General features: G+C 43.9%; 1 protein-coding gene across 1 annotated transcript in view; it reads right to left on the bottom strand.

The window, feature by feature from the left end:
• Positions 1 to 20,599, bottom strand: part of LOC124775074 (anosmin-1) — a 294,766-nt gene that overhangs the window by 49,108 nt on the left and 225,059 nt on the right. The gene's annotated exons all lie outside the window — the stretch shown is intronic.

Below are 20,599 nucleotides of genomic sequence, written 5' to 3'. Positions count from 1 at the left end.
CACTGTTAACGAATAAAAACCTGAGAGGATCTGCAAGGGGCGGGGGAGGGGGACAAGGGAAATGGGAAGAAGGGGAAAGGAGGTGAGGAGGAGGGGTAGAAAGGGGGATGATGTGGGTGTGCGCCAAAGGAAGGCTCGGAAGGGAAGGGACAGGAGAGGAAAACAGCTGAGGAGGGGGTGCAGGTACTCAGGGAGGGAAGGAGGAAACTTCGCTCTGGGAGAAGGAGGGGATAGGAAAACGGGGGGCCCTGGGGACGAAGGAGGGGGGGACAAGGCCACATTATAGTTGCAAGGAAGGGTATATGTCACGGCGAAGCTCATCATCTGGGAGGGGGAGGAAATTGCCCTGATGAATTAGATGGAGGGTGTGGATGTGGAGAGAGGGAGGGATATAGCGTTAGAGGCGCGGCGACGTGCAGGGGGTGGAGAGGAAGGAGGAAACCAGAGGGTGGGGGGGATTAAGCCTGCGGACAGTGTAAAGGATGCAGAGATGTTGGAGGAAAAGGAGGAGGTGGGGGAAGGGGATGAGGTCATACAGGAGCCATGTGGGGGAAGGAGGCGGATATGGAAGGCAAGCCGGAGTGCATGGCGTTAGACGATTTGGAGGGCCTTGTAAAAGCGGGTGGGTGCAGAGATCCAGGCAACGCTGGCATAACAGAGGATAGGACGGATGATGGATTTGTAGGTGTGGAGGATGGTGGAAGGATGCAATCCGCATGTCCGGCCAGACAGGAGTTTCAGGAGGCAGAGGTTTTCTGCTGGATGGTCAGGAGGTGAGAGGTGAGGTGACGGTCGAGGGTGAGGCCAAGGTATCTCAAGGTGGGGGTGAGCCGGATGGGACAACCATAAAGGGTGAGGTAGAAATTATGGAGACGGAAGGAACGGGTGGTGCCGACTATGTAAAGTATTGAACACATGACTTGACATGACTAAACCACGAGAAAACAGTACCAAGCAAAGAACTGATACTCTAGTTCCGAAATAATAAGGAATGTATGAAATACGTGCATCACATTCATATGAACAGTCAACATTATGGAGCACAATATATTAAGAACATTGACGGTACACTATATGACCAAAATCATGCGTACACATCTCTGTAATGCAGAATTGACCACTAGATGTCACGAGAGGTGCGCCCTCCAGTATAAAACGAGGCGGGGAGTATTCTGTTGTCAGTCTGTTTCTCAGGAGAGATCAGTGAGTCCGAACGTGAACTAATCATTGGATATCATTTAGGTAAATACATCAAGGACATTCCAAGCCTTCTAAAGCTGCCCACAGGGGGTTAAACCATAATCTTCCTTCTTCTGAAGCAGCCCAAGGCGATTGTTGGTGATGTGATTATAAAGTGGAAACGCGCAGGAACAAGTACGACCAATCAGAGACCACGAGGACCTCAGTACTGACAGACAGGGACCGTCGAGTGTTGCCGCAGGGTGGTTATAGAAAAATCGCGTGAAATTAGAGGAAGAAAACAGTCGTGAGTTCCAAGGTGCTACCAGCAGTCCAGCTAGCACAGTAACTGTGTGTAGTGAGTTTGCGAATACCTGGAGAACGTTACCTACCATCATGTGAAGTGCCGACAGTGAAGTACGGAACAGGTAGTTTTACGGTATAAGGGTGGTTCTCGTTGTTAGCGTGGCCCGCCTGTTGCATTTAAGGAAGGATATGAACACCTTTTGCAGCTTTCTGTAGTGCGTATACACTGAAGCGCCAAAGAAACTGGTATCGGCATGCGTATTCAAATACAAAAATACATAAATAGGCAGGATACGGCGCTGCGGCCGGCAACGCCTATATAAGACAACAGATGTCTGTCGCAGTTGTTAGATTGGTTACTGCTACTACAATGACAGATGAGCAAGATTAAGTGAGTTTGAAAGTGGTGTTATAGTCGGCGCACGAACAATGGGACACAGCATCTCCGAGGTAGCGAAGAAGTGCAGAGTTTCCCATACAGTGTACTGTGAATATCAGGAATGCGGTAAAGCATCAGATCTCCGATATCGCTGCGGCCGGCAAAAGATCCTGCAAGAACGGGACCAACGACGACTAAGAGAATCGTTGAGCGTGACAGAAGTGCAATCCTTCCGCAAATTGCTGCAGTTTTCAGTGCTGGGCCATCAACAAGCATCAGCGTGCGAACCATTCAACGAAACGTCATCGACATGGGCTTTCGGAGCCGAAGCAGGACACAGAGCTTCATGCCTCGCCTGGGCTCGTCAACATCGGAACTGGACTGCTGATGACTGGAAACATGTTGCCCGGTCGGACGAGTCTCGTTTCAAATTGTATGGAGCGGATGGACGTGTACGGGTATGGGGACAACCTCATGAATACATGGACTCTGCGTGTCAGCAGGGGACTGTGCAAGCAGGTGGAGGCTGTGTAATGGTGTGGGGCATGTGCAGTTGGAGTGATATGGAATCCCTGATACTTATAGATACGACTCTGACAGGTGTTGCGTACGTAAGCATCGTGTCTGATCACCTGCATCCTTTCAAGTCTATTGTGCATTCTGACGGACTTTGGCAATTCCAGTAGGACAATGGGACAACCCACAGTCCAGAATTGATACAGAATAGCTCCAGGGACACTATTCTGAGTTCAAACACTTCCGTTGGCCACCAAACTCCGCAGACATGAACATTATTGAGCATATCTGGGATGCCTTGAAACGTGCTGTTCAGAAGAGATTTCCTCCCCCTCGTAAGATTTCGGATTTATGGACAGCCCTGCTGGATTCATGGACTCAATTCGCTCCAGCAGTACTTCAGACATTAGTCGAGTCCACGCCACATCGTGTCGCGGCACTTCTGCTTGCTCGCAGGAGCTCTACACGATATTAGGCAGGTGTACCAGTTTCTTTGACTCTTCAGTGTAGTACAAGAACGGTTAGAAGACGATGATTGATTGTATAGCCATGACCATGCACATGTCATAAAGTAGTACATGTGAGGCAATGATTTGTGGACAACAACGTTCTCGATATTGTACTAGGTACCAGCCCGTAACCGCGATGCTGCTACGGTCGCAGGTTCGAATCCTGCCTCGGGCATGGATGTGTGTGATGTCCGTAGGTTAGTTAGGTTTCAGTAGTTCTAAGTCTAGGGGTCTGATGACCTCAGATGTTAAGTCCCATAGTGCTTAGAGCCATTTGACCAGTGCTTAGAGCTCTTTGACCGTTTTGACCAGGAGTCCTGACCTGAGGAGGAATGGACTACCATTCAATCACACACATTCAGTTGCCTGATGCAAAGTGTCCCCAGCAGGGTTTAAGTCGTTATAACGACGAAGGGGGGGGGGGGGGGGGGACACATCATATCAATGTTCACTAATAGGTGTCCGAATGCTTTTTGTCAGATAGTTTAAGTAGTGATACAACCCAAAATATTCTTACATAGTTGCACGTGGAGGAATATACAGGGTGTTACAAAACGGTACGGCCAAACTTTCAGGAAACATTCCTCACACACAAATAAAGAAAAGATGTTATGTGGACATGTGTCCGGAAACGGTTAATTTCCATGTTAGAGCTCATTTTAGTGTCGTCAGTATGTACTGTACTTCCTCGATTCAGCTCCAGTTGGCCCAATTGAAGGAAGGTAATGGTGACTTTAGTGCTTGTGTTGACATGCGACTCATTGCTCTACAGTACTAGCATCAAGCACATCAGTACGTAGCATTAACAGGTTAGTGTTCATCACGAACGTGGTTTTGCAGTCAGTGCAATGTTTACAAATGCGGAGTTGGCAGATGCCCATTTGATGTATGGATTAGCACGGGGCAATAGCCGTGGCGCGGTACGTTTCTATCGAGACAGATTTCCAGAACGAAGGTGTCCCGACAGGAAGACGTTCGAAGCAATTGATCGGCGTCTTAGGGAGCACGGAACATTCCAGCCTATGACGCGCCACAAAATAAAGTAGGTCCTTGAATAAGAACAAATTGAGTAGTTTTACCTACTCCCCTTACTTCGTTCTTTTTACCCTTCGCAGAAGATGTCGAAGCACCAAGAGTGCCGTCCACATTGACAAGTGATTTATAAACCAGCATTCACCGACGACGACGAAAACAACGTTTACGCATCATTGTAAGAAGCAGTGCCTCAGTGGCTACTCACTCAAACCGAGTGAATGCGCTGGACAGAAAAGTGTGCTATTTATAGCATCAGTCCTGGCGCACGCAGCGGATGTGGACTCTTATCAGCTTACGCAATCAACCGGAAGTGAATTTTCCAGCAACACGCTCCTAGTAATACTAAGTAGCGTGTTGCTCCAACGTAGTTTGAATTGCGCGCCAAAATGAAGACAACCAATCAGAGACTGTGCTCGACATCTATTACTAGGAGCGTGTTGCTGGAAAATTCACTTCCGGTTGATTGCGTAAGCTGATGAGAGTCCACATCCGCTGCGTGCGCCAGGACTGATGCTATAAATAGCACACTGTTCTGTCTAGCGCATTCACTCGGTTTGAGTGAATAGCCACTGAGACACTGCTTCTTACAATGATGCGTAAACGTTACTCCAACGTAGTTTGAATTGCGCGCCAAAAAGAAGACAACCAATCAGAGCATCATTGTAAGAAGCAGTGGCTATTCACTCAAACTGAGTGAATGCGCTAGACAGAACAGTGTGCTATTTATAGCATCAGTCCTGGCGCACGCAGCGGATGTGGACTCTTATTAGCTTTCGCAATCAACCGGAAGTGAATTTTCCAGCAACACGCTCCTGGTAATACTAGGTAGCGTGTTGCTCCAACGTAGTTTGAATTGCGCGCCAAAAAGAAGATAACCAATCAGAGACTGTGCTCGACATTTATTGAGCAGCCCAGAGAGCATCCCAGAGTGCCCCAGAGAGCATCCCAGAGTGCCCCAGAGAGCATCCCAGAGTGCCCCAGAGAGCTAAAACACCATGAAGAATCGCTTCTCGGCTTTTGGCAAGATCAATGTGTAGTTTTTGTGGCCCTTAAAAGGGCCGTTTGTTGAGAACTGCTTTCAATGATTATAGATGGTACAATCACCAACAATGCGACAATCTTCCAAAGAAGAAGGACCACTAGCCTTCACCCATAAGTGAATACTACAATCGGAACTTATCTTAAAACGTCTACGACAAATCACTTGTCAATGTGGACGGCACTTCCAGAACCAGCATTCGCCGGCTGGGCTTTCTGGGCTGCTCAATAGATGTCGAGCACAGTCTCTGATTGGTTGTCTTCTTTTTGGCGCGCAATTCAAACTACGTTGGAGCAACACGCTACCTAGTATTACTAGGAGCGTGTTGCTGGAAAATTCACTTCCGGTTGATTGCGTAAGCTGATAAGAGTCCACATCCGCTGCGTGCGCCAGGACTGATGCTATAAATAGCACACTGTTCTGTCTAGCGCATTCACTCGGTTTGAGTGAGTAGCCACTGAGGCACTGCTTCTCTCCCTGCATTGTTACAAGCAACGAAAGCAACTGTTATCCATCCGTTACCCAAACTGGAAGAAGAAGAAACTTTCATTAGAGAAAAATTTAACTTCGCACCACAAAATAAAGTAGGTCCATGAATAAGAACAAATTGAGTAGTTTTACCTACTCCCCTTACTTCGTTCTTTTTACCCTTCGCAGAAGGGCACTCTGGGGCACTCTGGGATGCTCTCTGGGGCACTTTGGGATGCTCTCTGGGCTGCTCAATAGATGTCGAGCACAGTCTCTGATTGGTTGTCTTCTTTTTGGCGCGCAATTCAAACTACGTTGGAGCAACGGACGAGGCAATTCTTCGCGCAGTTGATGAAAACCCTAATGTCAGCGTCAGAGAAGTTGATGCTGTACAAGGTACCGTTGACCACGTCACTGTATGGAGAGTGCTACGGGAGAACCAGTTGTTTCCGTACCATGTACAGCGTGTGCACGCACTATCAGCAGCTGATTGGCCTCCACGGGTACTCTTCTGCGAATGGTTCATCCAACAATGTGTCAATCCTCATTTCAGTGCAAATGTTCTCTTTACGGATGAGGCTTCATTCCAACGTGATCAAACTGTAAATTTTCACAATCAACATGTGTGGGCTGACGAGAATCCGCACGCAATTGTGCAATCACGTCATCAACACAGATTTTCTGTCTACGTTTGGGCAGGCATTGTTGGTGATGTCTTGATTGGGCCCCATGTTCTTCTACCTACGCTCAATGGAGCACGTTACCATGATTTCATACGGGATACTCTACCTATTCAGCTAGAACATGTGCCTTTACAAGTACGACACAACATGTGGTTCATGCACGATGGAGCTCCTGCACATTTCAGTCGAAGTGTTCGTACGCTTCTCAACAACAGATTTGATGACCGATGGATTGGTAGGGGCGGACCAATTCCATGGCCCCCACGCTCTCCTGACCTCAACCCTCTTAACTTTCATTTATGGGGGCATTTGAAAGCTCTTGGCTACGCAACCCCGGTACCAAATGTAGAGACTCTTCGTGCTCGTATTGTGGACGGCTGTGATACAATACGCCATTCTCCAGGGCTGTATCAGCGCATCAGGGATTCCATGCGACGGAGGGTGGATGTATGTATCCTCGCTAACGGACGACATTTTGAACATTTCCTGTAACAAAGTGTTTGAAGTCACGCTGGTACGTTCTGTTGCTGTGTGTTTCCATTCCATGATTAATGTGATTTGAAGAGAAGTAATAAAATGAGCTCTAACATGGAAAGTAAGCGTTTCCGGACACATGTCCACATAACATATTTTCTTTCTTTGTGTGTGAGGAATGTTTCCTGAAAGTTTGGCCGTACCTTTTTGTAACACCCTGTATAAGATACTACCTGGAAGACACCTGCTTCGCCTCGTATTTTTTTTTATTTGTTTCCTGAATTGGAAAAAAATGTGTGCTTCAGTCATCTCATTTGTAAAGCATCTGACATAAATTACATTTGGCGTTCTGCCTTCTTGTGCATAGCCGTATCAGTTTGATTGGTGTCAGACATGCAAACGCGCAAGACAAGCATCATAGTTGCTCGTGAGGGAAATACAAGACTTTTTAATTTCCTTCGCGTATTGGATCGTTTGTCTTTCTGGTTTATCTTGCAGGAAAGTGGAACTTCTTAAATAAATTCGGCTCATAATTACCGACTTGCCCTTCCGTTTTTCTTAATATAAAGGCCGATCAAAAAATTTCCGTTCGAAGGTCTTACAGTCCAGAATCGCTAAGTAGGCCAGTCAGGAAAACTCGCCGTGATCATTGATAGAATCATCCAACAGACCCACCAGATTGAGCAAACCCCTTTTGGTACTGCCGCACATCCTTGACCGTCAGGAATCGTCTTCCCTTTAAGCTTGCTTTAAGCGACCGAAGGCGTGATAATCGCATGGGGAGAGATCAGGACTACAGGGCGGGTGCTTGATTGCCTCCCACTTGAATTGTCGTTCTGATGCCATTCCACAAGATGGTTTTCGTCAGACATGCTGCGCCATACACATTCTCCAGTCTCCGATGGATGTGTGGCGATGTTTGTCCTTCGGCAGCCACGAAAAAGATAACAGCACGTTGGCCTTGTTTGGACGCGTTTCGTGTAACGTCGCCATGTTTACGTTTCTGCATTTACCATACGCACATCGGAAAGACTCGAATGCCACACTAATCTCTTTCCTACATCTCGATGCTTTTATATACCCATCGGAGTCGCGCTATGTTGCATAAACGCTGCAGCAACGCCCTAAAATCGAAACTTTTTGACCGTCCCTTGTATTTGCGCTTCTATTATGTTGTGTCGAAGCTTTTTCACAAGGACATACCAGGAACACTGAGAAGATTTATGGATTTTGTTGCGAATATTACGCTCTCGCATTTGTTCATAATTGTATCACTGGATTTAAACACTTTTTCTTCCTCTTGTGTCAGTGTTTGGTGATCTGTTTATTGAACTACGTCATTTTCTGTTGCCAAAATTTTTCGCTCATACAACTACTGTTTGCTTACGTAGTTTCTCACTACAGTGGATACACTTTTTCGTTGAGTTGTTCTTCTGTCTTTACTATGCTCTACAACTCATCGATGAAGATGATTTTGCGAAGGTGCGGATCAGTGTGATATGTGCCATTTCCAAGGAATATTCTAGAACATTCCAGAATATTTCAGGACATTTGAAACGATTTGTTAACGTCAGAGAATATTCGGAAAAGCTCGAGAACGTTTTAGAATGATATCTAATTTTTTTCCCTCGAAAAATACTTGATACGAAATAGACAGACGATATTTGGCCAACAGCGTGATGTCATGGCGACCACGTCAAACTCTTAGCACTACGGTGAGCCTTCTGTCCACGGGCATTCACTTTTAACATGGTGGACCCAGACAGAATTATGGTATCCATGTCACTGTGTCATCTGCCGGTGGACCATTATCAGTACATCCACCATCCCCCATGTGGCATATTCTGTTATCGGATCAAGATCGACATCGTCTTTCAAGGTGTTCTACTCCTTTTCCCTATAGTCTTTACTGATTAAGTCTGTGCGTATAAATGAATACCTGTTTGCATATGCAGAGCAGTTTGTATCAAACAAAGAGCAAAAAGCTTTCGAAAATGAAAGAATTGATCATTTGAACTAGAAAACAGTAAATGAAGGTATTCTTTATCCTTGAATGAAATTATTCGTACGTTTTACATCATAAACGAAAAATAATCACTATGAGATAACGACGGTGAAGAGTACACAAGCACTATCATTCAAATGCCGGATAACGCGTAGCGGAGAAAAATGTCGTCTATATTGAAACAACTATCATCGACGAAATGCGAACAGCAGTTAGATTTCGTCAGGAGGGAAAAAATGCAATGAGATCATAAATATGATAGGGAAATGTCGATATATGGTGCAAATAATTGGGATGTGATTGTGAAGTCGGTTAGTCATCACAAAACATGAAAGAAGTACTCTATCTCGAGAGCCATCCTCCAGAGAGTGAACGTAAACTGTAACATTTACTGAGAAACCTATAATAACGTCGTGATTTGAAATGAATAACTGAACAAACTACTTTTTCGGCCACTCTGTACGATAGTGAGATGGGTTTGGTCCCAATGACCGATTCTTTAAAAACCACACATCAGAAGGGAGAACCTATATAAAAGGCTGTAATTTGCAGATAAGTGTGTTAATCGAGGTATTATAGTCCGGTACACAGATTTCCTATTTTTTTAATGATAAAATTAATTTTAATTTATTTTAACTGACAGAATTATTATATGGGCAAAATGAAACATACTATCAGATGAAACGTACATGAAAACCATAACGAAGCTTTGTGCTGGTGGTACTGGTGGTGTCATGATCTGGCTTCAAATGTCTACCTATGGAGCGGGGCGGGGAAGGGGAGACCGGTGTTTATCGAGAGGAATTTGGACAGATTCTAATGTTTGACCATTCTGCATAAGAAATCGACAGACTCGTCTCAGTAAACGAGGACGTTAAACAACTATTCAGTGACGCTAATCTCGGTGGTAGCGGGTTCGAATCCAGGAGAGAGAAGAAATTTTCACCTGGACTATTTGGCTTACGAGGGGAAGAGAGGTGGTGACGTAAATTTTCCGTTTACCCGATTTTGCACTATTCTCCTGGACTGATTTCCAAAATTCTTTCCAGTATCTCATGTAGTGAGGGCGTGTGATACTGTTCATTGTTAATGACGATCCGCCTGTCCGATGGCTATGCTAAGCCCGACGTCCTCGTTTGTCCTGTTCGGGAAAAGCAGTGTTTATAGCCGTAGTGGGTACCATTCTCTTCTTTCCTTCATCATCATACAACACAGACATGACACCATATTCTACAGACACCCGTTACAGTCATCTACATTCGTCAGTTAGACTTAAGACACAATTATCACATACCCAAGGCAACGAGTCAAAACATTCTGTAAAATTATGTTGCATCAGCTGCTGTACGACAGCCCATCGTCATCTGGACACCTCCACTATCTCCAATGGTAAACCTGAATTAACATCAATGGAGTATGTTAGAATTAATGACTACACCAGTAGCGACTCTGACCTCACAAGTAATGCAATGAGGAAGGATGATAGTCCAGGGATAACAAAGAAACTTTTCTATTTCATGCCAAATATCTGAATATCAAATTAAACAATTTCACTTGTTCAAAAAGGGCTCTGAGCACTATGGGACTTAACATCTATGGTCATCAGTCCCCTAGAACTTAGAACTACTTAAACCTAACTAACCTAAGGACATCACACACATCCATGCCCGAGGCAGGATTCGAACCTGCGACCGTAGCAGTCGCGCGGTTCCGGACTGAGCGCCTAGAACCGCTAGACCACCGCGTCCGGCTTTCACTTGTTAAGACCAAAGCTGACCAAATACGAAGTTCGAGCGTACGTAGGGAGAAACGATCACCATAATAAAATAGGGGAAATCAGAGCTTCCACCTAAAGATACAGGTGTTCGTTTTTTCCGCACGCTATACGAGATTGGAATAATAGAAAATTATTGTGAAGGTGGTTCGATGAAACCTCTGCCAGGCACATAAACGTGATTTGCAGAGTATCCAAGTAGACATAGATGTAGAACGTCTTCCAGCGGGAGCTCGAATGGGTGTTCGAAAACTCGTATGGTGCACTTCCCAAGTCTGCGTGGTCCACAGTAAGCGCACCAACCTTGCCGTCGACGTAGAAAAAGCGTAGTCCACGTTTGATATCACGAAGTATTCTTTCGCACAACGCGTCATTGATGACTTTGACGTAAACGGTGTTGTTTAAAATGGACAAATAGTTCCCCAAAATGTCGGAAGTTAGGGTCTTAGCTATCCCGCTTAGGAAGCGTTCCACTACCAAGGCCTTTGCTCGGGTCTAGTCATTGCAGAAGGTGAATCGTAGTGTGGATTTTCGGAAACGGTTGGCCATGGTTGTAGTACATGTAATCGACCGCCACTGAAAGTAAACAACAGATAGCGCGCAGGCGGAAACAACAGCAAAAAAGTGGTTCAAATGGCTCTGAGCACTATGCGACTTAACTTCTGAGGTCATCAGCCTCCTAGAACTTAGAACTAATTAAACCTAACTAACCTAAGGACATCACACACATCCATGCCCGAGGCAGGATTCGAACCTGCGAGCGTAGCGGTCGCTCGGCTCCAGACTGTAGCGCCTAGAACCGCACGGCCACTCCGGCCGGCGCAAAAAATGGTTCAAATGGCTCTGAGCACTATGGGACTTAACTTCTGAGGTCATCAGTCCCCTAGAACTTACAACTACTTAAACCTAACTAACTAAGGGCATCACACACATCCATGCCCGAGGCAGGATTCGAACCTGCGACCGTAGCGGTCGCGCGGTTCCAGACTGTAGCGCCTAGAACCGCTCGGCCACCCCGGCCGGCGGAAACAACAGCACGTTCGCACTGCACTGTTGCGAAAGCCGGACTGCTTCTCATGATCGGTTACCTTAACTGCTTTGGCTACGCGGACACTGTCGCTGGCCGACTCAAATTTTCAACTTATCCGCACACTACTGACGTAGTGCCCTATTTGTATAGACGGTCTTCAGACATTAAATCTCTCGAGTTCTACCTGTGGAGGACTTAAAAAACTTAAGTTTATCAACAGAACCCAGCTACACTGAGCGAGCTACGAGAAACTATCGAGGCGTCCTCTGCGGCTCAACAGGCAACACTGACAGCTGTAGTTCGGTCAACAGATCAGCGCCATCGATGTTGTTTGGCTGCTAGTGAGAGTCACTTTGATCACATAAAATAACCTTCCCTCCTGCGCAAGAACTGCAACGGTACGTCATTTTTTTACATTCATATTGACTACCAAAAAGTGCCTACATTTTTCTAGACCTATTGTATCTTCTTTAAAATAATTTAGTTTCGTGGCCGAAACACAATCGAACCCTTTTGTTTTTACGCCTCCAAAAATTACATTTTATCCCTCAGGGGTTAATTACCCCCAGGACTAGTATTCTAGACGTATTATTCTTCTCTTTTTTTTCCAGACACCCCCAAGTCAAGACAGCAATACCACCAAGAAAAACTTTCATTGGTGCCGTAATTATTGCAGCGCTGTTGTTCTGCTCCGCTCAGGAGTTAGCGTCAAAGCTGCAGGAGTTTTCTCGCTGCTGGCGACAGGATGTGGGGCTGATCAAAGTAGTCCCCTACTAGCTCCACCCGAACTGACGACTGGGGCGACAATGTTCTATCAAGCTGCGAAGCAGGAGAACCTGATGCCCTTAGTGGCTGGCACCTTGTCAGGAGGACAACACGGAGGTAGTAGCGCTGACTGCATGGAGTGCGGACCGATCTGCGATGTCCCAGTGTCAGAGAAGTCTGTAGCTGGAGCGCACGGACAGTGACAGTGTCTTGTGCTGTATGCCGCGTCTCAGGACTCTCTAAGTGAAACATTCTTCTTTGATAGTCTTCTGCTTTGCTGTTTAGACAGTGAACTGCCTGAACGTGCCATGTGGCAGTGCATGTAGAACATCATGTATCTTAATTCACGTGTTGCAGAGAAATTTGCTGTATAATTATGGTTTCCTGTTAAAATCAGTGAACACATTGTTTCAATATTCTTTTATATAAGATTACTTTGTATGAAATTTATTATGTGCATACCTCATTTTTATTTTAGTATTTCCTTGTGGCCTTTCTTGTGTATAAGGAAATTCGAGCTAGAGCTCAGTTGGGTTTGATAACAAAGATGTCGTAACTAATAGAATACTTTTGTGCCCCCTTAACCTCCAGTCGTATCAATTATTTTGCAATTGTCGTTAACAGCTACTAAGTCTTTCGCTGCAGAATCCTTGGGTTTAAAAAAGAATATATTGTATACAGTCACCCACGCGCAGTAAAACTTGAAAATTGATATTTGCAAAGCGAAATCGGTCGTATCATAAATTTTACTTTGCAATGATACCGTAAGCTACACATTATATTCCGACTACTTGCTCTTGTTCCATGCTACCATGGCATACATTACCAACCCCGAACAAAGTTCTTGATCAACTTTCCGCGTCAAGTACAGCTAAAATTTCCAGCTTTAAACTGTAGCCTCCATCGTCATCGTTAAGAACTAAATCTGGCTGCCGACTTGGTCCATACCTCGAAACACGGTGCATTAATAAAAAATTTGAGCTACCTTTTGACAAATGGTGACTGATAGCCGCTATCGGGGAATGTTTTCATTGTATAGCGGCTATTGGAGAATGCTTTAATTGATGCCGATAGGAGTTTTTATTATATTTCTCAGAATGCAAGGAAATTTTGTACGACAAGTAGTAGTGTAACTCTCTCTTTCATTGTCTATCGGGCGTATAGCGAACCACACCCGGCTAGGAGCCTGCGCGTTATGTTACCCGTGAAGCATACTTGCTGACTGGGTTACCGACCCGTCAGGTCTGCGGAAACCGGCCTCGCACAGAAGAACAAATATGTAAAGAAATCCACACAGAGGACTCGATTATAACATAACCATCATAGAAAAATTTCGATAGTTAATTAATTCTTTTGTTGTAATGATATGTTAGAATAGCGTGTCAACGAAAGGTGAAGGAACTGTCAATATGCCAGGATATTAAAGCTTGCAAGAATAATTTTGAGACCTCTGAGCGTTCACGCTAACATCTATAAGCTACTTGTTAAGGGAAGTGAAAGTTACATAAACAGTAGGCAGCATACAGGTCGCATGTGACAAATAATTGAAGATAAAAGGCAGGAAAATGTAACAGAAATGATATCTTTCGAATAGGGCGTACAAATTAGCCAAGTACGCAAGGAGATGTGGTTGAGAGAATGTAGATTACCTTCCTTCGCTCGATATAGTACTTCTAAACTACTAGTCATAAGCCATGTGACATTCACTTCTGGATAAAGGATTGCTGGTAGATTTACCACTGTCTTCATCTACGTTGCTCCTGCATGTTTCCTGATGACATATGCCCATCGTTTCTTAGATGGCTCTTTCGGCCTTCACCAATCTTTTGAAATTCAGCAAAGATATTCCTCGGTTCATCTATCAACAGTTGTCATGGCCACGTGTTCAACGAGCCTCCGCTTCATTTTCATTGACAATAATCGTTAAGTATTCCAGCCCAGTCTGATCCGTGGTCTAAGTAGCGTCTCCCTGTGACTCATTTTTGAAATTGTTTTAGCTTTCCATTTGAGATCATCGAAATTATTGATTTGCGATCTGTGTTTAATTTACTGAAACTACTGCTCTTTGATTTATTTCTTTTATTGTCCGCACACTCCTTGCCTTCAACTATCCTTAAATAAACAATTTCGTAAATTGGTTAAATGTACTCATTGATAATCTGCGCAATTTTCTTTTCGATATACTTGTTTTGTCTTATTGTAAAGTATTTCCTCCTTCGATCTTCAAATAAAATTATTAAGTTGAAATTGGTTTTCCTAGATCTTAAAGAGAAAATTTTGTGAGTACAGCTTAGTAGTTGAGATAGGTTCCAACTCTACAAATTCCTCTTTCTTCGTAAAGTTTCAAGGATCAGAAGACTGGTAATTAGTGAAATTAAAGAATCCCTAAATTGTTGTAAGATTAAGTCTTTCCTAATAAGACGAAAAACGAACAGGTTTTAAAGAAAATATTCATTACTGGACTTAAAGTTATCTTTTGATTGCGGGTCTAGCATAACGAAACATTATAGTGTGCAAGTATGCAAAATGATACAAACAAAGGCTGGTCAGCATCGCATTTGGTCAGCGCTGGAAATAAAAGTGGAGAAAACGGTATATTTCATAGGTAAAGAAATTCCAGGCACTTCAAGGTGTGAACGCGAACTGCAAAGACATGGCAAGACAAAACTGTAGTGGTACAGACATTTCCAAGCGAAAAATTTAATTTCGCTACTACTAGAAACTACAGAATCTCGGAGGTAGAAAATACCTTCACGGCTGTGGCAAGATTTATGATAAAACTAAGAAATCAATTCCAGTTATGAAATGCAGTAGAAAAAGAGTATCTAGATGTACTGACTCCGCTATATCCTTATCTGATGATGAATACAAAGCCAAAGCCGGTAGTCAGTTTTAATGATATTTTATGTGACGGAGACACTGACTTTCATAATCTAAGAAGAAAGAAATACTTAAATTTTTATAAGAACCTGAATAAATTTAACTTAAAGAATTAGTTTATTAGGATATAATCCAAGATTAAAAGAAAATTATGAAGAATTAATTGTTGTCTACTGTCGACGAATAGTTAGAAAATGAGTATTTGTTCTGACACGTTGGTGTGTCAGATGAGTAAATCTCGATTATATGCTGCTCTACTCATAATTCTGAGCAAAGAGCAAGGAGGCCCATACCGCCCGCAAAGTTGTTCTCCTTAGAGCGGTGGTCGAAGTTCACCATAAAACTTGCACACAACGACCTGAAGCGTACGTCTGCCGGAAGAGGCCGGCTTACTGTTAAGCTCCGTTGCTGTGTTTGCAGGTGCCTTATCCGTTACTTTAGCACGTAGTAAGTACGTACATAACATTTTTTGTAGGATAGTTAGTATTTTGTTCAAGCTTTTTTACGGCTGCTGGACACATTATTTTCACTTGTAAGTTATTATATTTTCTGGTCCATTACCTTTTATCTGAGGATTTCACTTCTTCTCTTAGTTCACGCATACATTCCGTTTTAATTTAATCGTCTTTATTCTTTGTCACTTATGACATACATCGGTGGATGTGATGTACATGTATAGACAAACACATGATGGTCCACCTCTGGCTCTTATGCAAGCAGTTATTCGGCTTGGCATTGACTGATAGAGTTGTTAGATGTCCTCCTGAGGGATAACGTGCCAGATTCTGTCTAAGTGGCGCTTTAGATAATGAAGAATCTCAATGAATCAAGAAACGCAACACCAAACTGACTAACAAGAGAGAAATACAGAAAACAGAGCAGTGCATCAAGGTCGTCAGAAGTCCCGGGATAGGTTATATAAAGTAATGATTGCTTATAATACATAAATCCTCAAGAAGTTGCTCATTATGTAGCATCCAACAAGCAAAAGGGATAGAACATTACAACAACTTATGGTATGAAGAAATATGCAGCGATGAGCTGCTTTTGTATGAAGTTATGAAGCCACATTAGAACGTAAGAGACGACTACATTTATTTAATACGTGCTTGAGAAATGGAAATTTTGCAGCAGAATGGTCACAAGCAAAGGTAATATCACTGTTCAGTTACATGTCGCCGACGAAAATGAGACAGAAATAATTGCGAGAAATACAAAGGCGCCACCCTACTGAACACAGCATGCAAAGGTTATGTGACAACAGCAAAAAGAAGGTTAAAGGTCATAGGTGGGAGATTAGTAGGCGAAGAACAAACGGGATTTCAGTGGTGCAAGTAGACAACACATGCTGTATTTATAATTAAACAAATAATCAAAAAACAGCGAAAGTATAAAATGGAAATTCATTTAGCATTTATTCATTTTATCAACGCATTCGATAATGTTAGTAGAGAGAAGCTGTCGAGAATTACGAGGAAAAGAGGATATCCACAATGAACGTTTATGTAGTCCGTGCTAACAACGACTGTGATTTTAGATTTGAATGGTATTCTAACACAGCCTATAACTACAAAATTAACAGATATTCCGGCCTGAATTGTCTTTCACACGCAGAAGTTGCCGCATTGTTGACGGAGAATAAAGCTGAAATAGGAATACATTTATTAGGTAAAAATTGAGAATAATGCCATTGGAAGATTCCGGAAAACAACATAAAATCAATGGAATTTAAAGGAAAATACATTACACGGAGAAAAATTATGATTAATAATAGATCTGGACAAATATATTTCACTGCAGTTGAAGACAAAGAAACGACGCACCACGGAGGAATTATCTGAATGGGGCAGAAGAAAAAGTTCAAATGAGTTTGAATTCCTAAGGGACCAAACTGCTGCGGTCATCGGTCCCTAGACTGACACACTACTTAAACTAACTTAAAGTAACTTACGCAAAGAACAACACACGTACCCATGCCCATGGAAGGATTCAAACCTCCGGCGGGAGGGGCCAATCAATTCGTAACATGGCGCCTCTAACACAGCGGCCACTCCGCACGACAATTGGGACAGAAATCGGTGGATGTGATGTACATGTAAAGACGAACAAATGATTAAAATGTCGTAAAAACTGGATGATTTATTCATGAGAAAGATCTTGTCGAATTGAGCATGTCAGTAATGCGTTCGTCCACCTCTGGCTCTTATGCAAGCAGTTATTTGGCTTGGCGTTGGTTGATAGATTTGTTAGATATTCTCCTGAGGGATATCGTGCCAAATTCTGTCGAACTGGCGCTTTAGATCGAAAAAATCCCGAGATAATTGGAGAGCCCTTCCCATAACGCTCCAAACATTCTCAATTGGGAATAGCTTCGGGTACCTCCCTGGCCACGGTGCGGTTTGGGATGCTCGAAGACAAGAGTAGAAACTCTCACCGTGTGCGAATGGGCATTATCTTGCTGAAATTTAAGCCCAGGGCAACAAAACGGGGTATACAATATCGTCGACGTACCGCTGTGCCACGGATGACTACCAACGGAGTCCTGGCTGTCAGTCCGAATGGCGGGCAAGTCAGGTTGGTATCCCAGTGCTATCCGAGGCATCACCAGACACGTCTTCACTGGACATCGTAGCTCAGTTCGAAGCGGGATTCATCACTGAAGACAATTTTACTCCATTCAAAAAGATTCCAAGCCAAATGTACTTGACACAACTGCAAAAGAAATTGTTGGTGTACAGAGGTAAATAGTTGTCGGTGCAAGGAGCGCCTTGAGTTCTGCCCCTTTCTGTGAGCCGCCTATCAATCGTCCTTGTGGTCTCTGAAACATCAGTTGCACGTCGGAGCGATAATAATAATGAACATGGGGCTCTGAGTGCCTCTCTCACCACTGCTCTGTCCTCTCTTTCTGTCGTCGCCCTAGGGCGACCGCTTCTTACCTGAAACAGTGTTCGGTCGTGGTTCCCAACATCGTCGCATAACGGCACCGCTCCTATTCAAATGTCGAGCTATTCGCCGACCATCCCATCCGGCATCTTTGAGCCCAACTACTCGTCCTCTCACAAATACTGACATCTGCGTATATTGTTTACGCACCTGTCTCCGAGGCACAGATACTGTCCAACTGAGTACACGAAATGAAATTCGCAAACACTTTAGGCCCTAGTATCGAGGTGCCCCCTGTTTACTATCTCTGCAATGTGCATGGTGAAATTGAGCTGCAGCGTCACACATTCAACCATCGGCCAACAAAGTTTACAATTTTACATTTTAGGCCGATATCCGTATGACTGTCAGTTTGTGACCAATTTGCATAACTTCTCGTAGAGCATGGTTTTTTTGCCGTAGAGTGCAGAACAAAAAGAGCACCTGCAACGTTTAATCCGTTAACTACATATGTTACCGATATTGCAGTGTCTATGTTATTCTGATTACGATTCAAAGTTCCTTTGGATATGCATGGATTTCTAAAGGAACAGGCACTGTGGCGACCACAGTGGTTATGAGATACATTAAACGAATTCGCAGTTGCGAATGAGGACAAACATTAGGTATAGAATGGAATAACGACAATAAAAATTTGTGCCCGACCGGGACTCGAACCCGGATTTCCCGCTTATCGGTTACAGACGAATAATTTTATGGGCAGTTCAATGTCAAAAATGGTTCAAATGACTCTGAGCACTATGGGACTTAACATCTGTGGGCCTCAGTCCCCTAGAACTTAGAACTACTTAAACCTAACTAACCTAAGGACATCACACACATCCATGCCCGAGGCAGGATTCGAACCTGCGACCGTAGCAGTCGCGCGGTTCCGGACTAAGCGCCTAGAACCGCTAGACCACCGCGGTCGGCTTTATGGGCAGTCTGTGGTTGGCTGGACATATAATAAAGTAAAATAAAAGTTAAAAAGGTAAACATAGTAAGTAGGCTATAGGTGAATATGACCCATAATAAAATAGTTTACAGCAATACAGGGCTTGAGAACTGTAGCCGCGACATTTATTTCACGCAGGACACACAGTGAACTCATTAACTAGTGTCAGAGAAGGCTGAACTGTGTGCAGCGACACCTCGTGGCTAACAGTTCAAAGGTATACCTGAGTAGACAGCAATCTATGTTATCTAAGACTTAGCGTGAAAGTTGGACAGGAATTAAGAACTGAATATTTTACCTTTATTCCGTGTACAGAGGTCGTAACTGATACTGTCAAAATATAAGTTGTTCCTTTAACGCCGGCCGGTGTGGCCGAGCGGATCCAGGCGCTTCACTCTGGAACCGTTTGCCGGCACGGACGCAGGATCGAATCCTGACTCGGGCATGGATGTGTGTGATGTCCTTAGGTTAGATAGGTTGAAGTAGTTCTAAGTTCTAGGGGACTGATGACCTCAGCTGTTTAGTCCCATAGTGCTCAGAGCCATTTGAACCATTTGTTACTGTAATACAGGTGTCATAGACAATTTTCGACTACAAAAATGAAGTAATATCATATAAAGATTCCGTCTTACTAATTGAAAACAGAGTCATCAGTTACATTAAGACAAGGACCCTGGACCAACTCATCAAATTCCTTCCTCTCCTAACTTACATCGAACAACTCCGAATTACCTACACCATCCATAAATGCGACTCCAGCAACGCTATTGTGTCCCCTCTCCTTTCTGATCCTCTTGTGCTGCCGCTCCTCTAGCTACACATCCCAGCAGTCCTCCACGTCCTCTCAAAAAAACTTCAACCGTCTCCCTCTACCGGACCCCGACATATACCCGTCCTATCAAACTGAATCTATGATACCCTATCCACTTTCTCCCCCCAGGGATCCATCCACCTCCCCTCTCACTATCAAACGTCGTCCTTTTCCTCTTCCTTGTAGCCCCCACCCTCTTTTACTCTCCAATCTATAGCCGCAAATATCAGTTGCCACAGTCTCCTTGTCGCCACAGGCACCCCTATCTTGTCACCACGTCTTACCACTTCTCCATCATCACCACCATCACTCCTCTAGCTCCCTGTATACCCAAACTACTTTTTCATCTACAATTCGCTGTTCCAGGGCAGGATCTTTCCCAGTTTTAATGAGAAGACACGATACTCCCTTTTTAATGGTCGTTGTATCTTATTCGTACTCAGAGTTTTTCAAGTGTTTTATTTTCAGGTATTTAGAAGTTCTAACTGTGTTGTCTGTCCACATTTTTATCACCGTTTTTCAACAGTTCATGAAGACAACATTGTATTATTTATATTTCTCTCATTCCCGTCACCTTCTCAAATTACTTTAAATTCGTAGTACATGTGTCTCCCTGCTTTTTTTTGTGTTAGCATCTAACGTTAAGTTCTACTGGCTGAAGAGCGAGAGCAGGTTACTTGTACCAGAGCCAGCTGCCTGCCCTCCGCCCTCCCCCCCCCCCCCCCCCCCCCACCAAAAGTCTACGTGGGGCTAGAGGGGACGAAATAGCAATAAAGGAAAAAACCAACATTAAGATAAACTGATAAACAAAATGACCACACGTGGCAATTTTCATAAAATTTTACTTTGGTATTGTATGCAATAACAAA

Source organism: Schistocerca piceifrons, chromosome 1 (genome assembly GCF_021461385.2).
Source record: "Schistocerca piceifrons isolate TAMUIC-IGC-003096 chromosome 1, iqSchPice1.1, whole genome shotgun sequence".
NCBI lineage: Eukaryota > Metazoa > Arthropoda > Insecta > Orthoptera > Acrididae > Schistocerca > Schistocerca piceifrons.
The sequence above is the reverse complement of the archived record's forward strand: the minus strand, read 5'-3'. Positions and strand labels throughout refer to the sequence as shown.